The 6,000-nt window shown below is 31.9% G+C and overlaps 1 protein-coding gene across 1 annotated transcript in view; it reads left to right on the forward strand.

Annotated features, from left to right (window-relative positions):
* Positions 1-5,716, forward strand: part of LOC143055597 (uncharacterized) — a 445,604-nt gene extending 439,888 nt beyond the window's left edge. Inside the window, exon 3 of the transcript XR_012972099.1 lies at positions 5,651-5,716. The gene's annotated coding sequence lies outside the window, so the exon portion shown is untranslated. The remainder of the gene's footprint in view (positions 1-5,650) is intronic.
* Positions 5,717-6,000: the final 284 nt, after the last annotated feature.

A 6,000-nucleotide genomic window follows, 5' to 3' on the forward strand; every position in this document is an offset into this window, starting at 1 on the left:
GATAAATTCAACAACACTTACCGTTATCTTGATGATATATTTTCGTTAAATAATCAAGAATTTTCTCAATATACTGCGGAAATCTACCCCAAGAAACTTACTTTAAATAAATCAAATTTATTCGGTAATAACTGTCCTTTCCTGGATTTAGATATTTCGGTTTTAAACGGGAAACTCCACACTAAAATTTACGACAAAAGAGACGATTTTTCGTTCCCTATTGTTAATTTTCCATTTTTAGATGGTGACGTTTCTTTGGCACCATCTTACGGTGTTTATATTTCACAACTTGTTCGCTATGCCCGTGTCTGTTGTGACGTTTTTTATTTTAACGAACGCAACCTATGTATTACTGGTAAATTATCAAACCAGGGATATCGTTACCATAAATTACTTAAAACCTTTACTAAATTTTTCCATAAATATAACGATTTGGTTTTGAAGTTTGGTTGTACCTGTAGAAAACTTATTTCAAACGGGATAGCACATCCTCATTTTTACGGAAATGTTGTTAACCGTGCCAGGAAATTTAGATTAATAATAATAATAAATTAAAAACTAACTAAATATTCCTAGTATGTTATATGTATATACATATTCATCGATCTACAATCTGTCGATACCTGTAACTTGGCATTGCACAATGTCATATTTTTCTCTGGCTGTTTATGACGTCTTTACACTAAATTCATTGGATTTTGGATGTGTACGGATTGATAGTTTAGTCTTAGTTGCATGATTTTTTTTATTCGTTGTTAGTGGCTTTGAACTACTGTTAGATAACTGCGAGTACTCTCAGATCTGTTCATTGTGTCTTTTTGTGTCGTGATGTATAAGTACCGGGCCACGTCCACTTGTATTTTTGTCCATCTGATGAGTTAAGCCTTTTTCAACTGATTTTTATAGTTCGTTCTTATGTTGTACTGTTATACCACTGTCCCAGGTTAGGGAAGGGGTGGGATCCCGCTAACATGTTTAACCCCGCCACATTATTTATGTATGTGCCTGTCCCAAGTCAGGAGCCTGTAATTCAGTGGTTTTCGTTTGTTTATGTGTTACATATTTGTTTTTAGTTCATTTTTTTACATAAATATGGCCGTAAGTTTTCTCGTTTGAATTGTTTTACATTGTATTATCAGGGCCTTTTATAGCTGACTATGCGGTATGGACTTTGTTCATTGTTGAAGGCCGTACGGTGACCTATAGTTGTTAATGTCTGTGTCATTTTGGTCTTTTGTGGATAGTTGTCTCATTGGCAATCATACCACATCTTCTTTTTTATAGTATATATTAGTTTAGGGGCCAGCTGAAGGACGCCTCCGGGTGCAGGAATTTCTCGTTGCATTGAAGACCTGTTGGTGACCTTCGGCTGTTGTCTGATTTATGGTCGGGTTGTTGTCTCTTTGGCACATTCCCCATTTCCATTCTCAATTTTATACAAGGTCAAACAAAGTCATGGCAAGAGACCACCGCGAAACACTTAATAACCCTTAGAAAATAATCACTATTGAAAAAAAACAGTTTTCATAATATACACAGGTAATTTAAAAATAACATTGTTGTTTTAAGTATACTACTTCTGTGTATAACTTTTTTCCCAATAATTAGGAATTCCAAGAAAGTGTGTCAACTAAATACCTAATTTAACACTAGATACATATGGGGTGAATATCGACAATAAACTATATACACGTATGAATGACTATAAATGTTTCAATTCTCAGAGGAGCTTCAATTCCCCGAGGGTATCACCAGCCCAGCAGCCAGCACTTATGTGCTGATATGAATTATCATTAATATGGTCATATTTTTTTTATAAATTAACTGTGTACACAACTTTTGAAATTTTGAAATACTAACGCTTTTCTACCTCAGGAATAGTTTACCTTAACTGTTTTTGTCAAAACTTTTAGGAATTTTGGTCCTAAATGTTCTTCAACTTCGTACTTAATTTGGCTTATTTAACTTTTAGGATTCGAGCGTCATTGGTAAGTACTTTGTAGACGAAACGTGCGTCTAGCGTAAAAACAAAATGTAATCCTGGTCTCTATGATGATTTTATTTACAACCACTGGGGCGATGACACTGTTGGTGGAGTTTTAATTCCCCGAGGGTATCACCAACCTAGTAGTCTGCACTTCTCAGCTTACTTTAATTATCATTGATATGATCATATCTATAAATTTACTGTTTACAAACTTTTGAATTTTTAAAATACAGGCTTTGTTACCTCAGGAATAGATTACCTTAGCTGTATTTGGCAAAAGTTTTAGGACCTTTTGTTCTAAATGATCTTCAACTTTGTACTTTTTTTGGCCTTTTTATTTTTTTATGATTCGATCGTCACTGATGATTCCTTTGTAGACATAACACGCGTCTGGTATAACTACAAAATTCAATCCTGGTATCTATGATGAGGTTACTTATACTTGTCTTGTATATTATAATTGCGCTGTTTTTTTTTTAATTTTTAGCTTTGGCGTTGTCAATGTATTTCAGCCTTTAAGTTTGAGTGTTCCTCTGTTATCTTTCGTCCCTCTTTTATAACAATTATAGTCTTACGTCTTGATACTTATATTTTGTTGCAGAATTCTTTCCCCTATATTGTTTATAAAGTCTTTATAAATTCACTTTTACAAAACTTTCAATTTTTGAAATACTGAAGCTTTTCTACTTCAGGAATAGATCACCTTAGTTGTATTTGGCAAATGTTAGGTCCTCAATGCGCTTTAACGTCGTATTTCATTTGGCCTTTTTTACATTTTTTTCGAGCGTTACTGATGAGTATTTTGAAGACGAAACATGCGTTTAGCGCAAATATACAGTTTTAATTCTGGTATCTATGATGATTTTATCCTTACTTTTAATCTATCGGATTGGTTACAATTCGCTGAAGACTTCAAACGAAACTAAAAATGGTGACGAAAAGTACTTATCCGGTAGAAGTATGAATTTAAAGGAAAATCACTTTAAACAAACAAAATATAGGTGCAGTTCTAATAAATGTTGCAATTTTTTTTCTTTTACTCCAAGATGAAACAATTAGCCATTGAAATAGCTGGAAGAGATTGCCGACCATCCTTTGCATTATTTTATAAACATCAATGCAGTTGGTCAATCTAATTTAATATACAATATACACCAACATCTAACCGTCATTGAAAATACAAAGCATATTGTATCGAAATTAAATTTCTAATATGAACTAAGGCCAACAGGCATTTGATTTTAAAAGGAACTGTGCATGTATTCCTGAAATCGACAACAAAACAAAAAAAAAAATAAACAGTTGACTGCTATGTACCTTAATTTGTCTATCGTATAATATATAAACGGTACCTTGCTTCTGTGCCAATTGAATCTTTAATTTGCGCAATGAATCATGTCATTTGCACAAAAATAAAATATTCAACCTGATACTATTTTCAATATTTAATGTTTACTAAGGTTTAAGGTTATAAAATTCCAACTCAAATTTCGTATTTACTTGCTTAGTTGTTGTATGGTGTATATATAAAAGAAGATGTGGTATGATTTCCAATGAGACAACTGTCCACAAGAGACCAATATGACACAGACATTAACAATTATAGGTCACCGTACGGCCTTCAACAATGAGCAAAGCCCAAACCGCATAGTCAGCTATAAAAGGCCCCAATATGACAATGTAAAACAATTCAAACGAGAAAACTAACGACATGGCCTTATTTATGTATAAAAAAATATAAACGAAAACCAAATACTAGTATGAAACACAACACTAAATTACAGGCTCCTGACTTTGGACAGGCACATACATAAATTATGTAGCGGGGTTAAACATGTTAGCGGGATCCCATCCCTCCCCTTACCTGGGACAAATGTATAACAGTACAACATAAGAACGAACTATAAAAATCAGTTGAAAAAGGCTTAACTCATCAGATGGACAAAAGTAGAAGTTGAAGTGGCCAGGTACTTGTACATCCCGACAACAAAAAGACTCTAGGAACATATCTGAGAGTACTCGCAGTTATCTGACAGCTAGTTCAAAGCCTCTATCAACTAATAAAAAAAATCATGCATTTAAGACTAAACAATCAATCCGTACATATCCAACATCCAATGAATTTATTGTAAAGACGTCATAAACAGCCAGAGAAAAACATGACCTTGTGCCAAGTTACAGGTAGCGCCAAGTTACAGGTATCGCCAGATTGCTGATCAAAGAATGTATATATGTATATAACATACTACTATAAGTTAATTATTCCATCAAGAATAAAATTTGAAACCAAAAGGAAATCTTAAGTTTCTGTTGTCAGTAAATGATGTATTTTTATATATTATCAATAGATTTATTTGAAAGAAGTTACTTTATTTATATTTTTCTCTGTTGCAGTGTCCGGTTTCATTTGTTTTAACACCAACAGAAATTGTATGTCCCTCTTGATAATTTTCTTATAAGGAAGAGTATCTTAGAAATTATTTAACACTAAAAAGTGTTACTTGTACTGAATTATGTATTCTTTGAGAATTGGATTTTCCACCTTTTATATTAAAGAAAATTTATGTTAAAAAAATTAGAGTATATGCAACTTAAAAGAAAGTTTCAAAATTCAGTGGCGATAAGAATAAGTGTTTGCTTCGAAGGACTCTACTCCTACTTTATGTTTAGGTTATTGCAACAATAAATCAAATTATAAATACTCAATTATGTATATTAACAACTTTGTTATTAACAAAAAATGAATCAGTCTTAACTTTACCTGACAATATTACCAATTGGGAATGTCTGAAAAATTCTATAAGTGGCAATTTGTATCGAGTACAGTAAATTTTGTTAAAAGAAACCCAGCCAGACGAACCTAACTAAACTAAAAAAAAAAATTCTTGGAGATGTTTTTCAAGTTAAAATAAGTACTTTTTTTTGCAATTATCGTACTTCTTTGAATCAAAGATGTCTAATTTTTGCAATACTTGTTCACAAACACATCGTTAATATTGTTATTCTCTACAAAATGACCTTGATTTTACAGATATTTAGTTATTTTTAACAAAAAAGAGATCTAGTGTAGGAGAAAGAAATCACGTTTTCTATCTTTGAAATAATTCTGATAAAAAAATATAATGTATGCAAAGAAAAGATTTAAGATTGTGAGAGTGCCAATCTGCCTAAGAATAAAAAAAATGGAGAAAACATGACATCCAAAATCTCACCAAGCTGACATTAATTGATTATTCAAATTAGAATGATTAGGTCGTTGGAGTTTTTACTCGCTCGCGTTTTGAAATTTTTCAAAATTGCCAGATTCTTACAGAGACTTGCACTTCAGTCATGTGTAACTGGTAATGAAAATAATTAATTGCTGAGAAGGAGTTCAACCCGTCTTCATTTTCGAAGTTCTTACACATTTTGCATTCTTCTGAAAATATTACCAATTTGGAATGTCTGACAAATTCTATAAGTGGCAATTTGTATCGAGTACAGTAAATTTTGTCAAAAGAAACCCAGCCGGACGAACCTAACTAAACCAACATTATATGAAAAATTTATTATTTTTCTGAACAATTTCGTTCGTTTTTTCACATAATTCAACACTAAAAAGTGCTACAGGGACTGATCTATGCATAATATGAAAAGGGTAAGATATTTTCATTCCTTTTTAAGGTAAGGGACGACATCAAAAGTTCAATGAAGGATAAAAAACTTAATTGACATAGTTTTTTCACTGACCCCCACACCCTCCTCTTAACTTAATTTGTGAAAAATTGATTGACCAATAGGGATATATGTAAAATCGATTTTAGATAAAAATAATATATTTCTTCGCCGGAATTTACTTCATTTTTATTTTGAGTCAAAACAATCTTGCATTTATTGCAATATGGGATAAATTATAAATACATAAAAAGTACTCAATTTGGCGAGTATACAAAGCCACTTTTTTATCAACAGAAATGAACGAGACGAACAAAAACAGTAATTCTTGGAGATATATTAACTTTATATGAACTATT

This window comes from Mytilus galloprovincialis, chromosome 12, assembly GCF_965363235.1.
Source record: "Mytilus galloprovincialis chromosome 12, xbMytGall1.hap1.1, whole genome shotgun sequence".
NCBI lineage: Eukaryota > Metazoa > Mollusca > Bivalvia > Mytilida > Mytilidae > Mytilus > Mytilus galloprovincialis.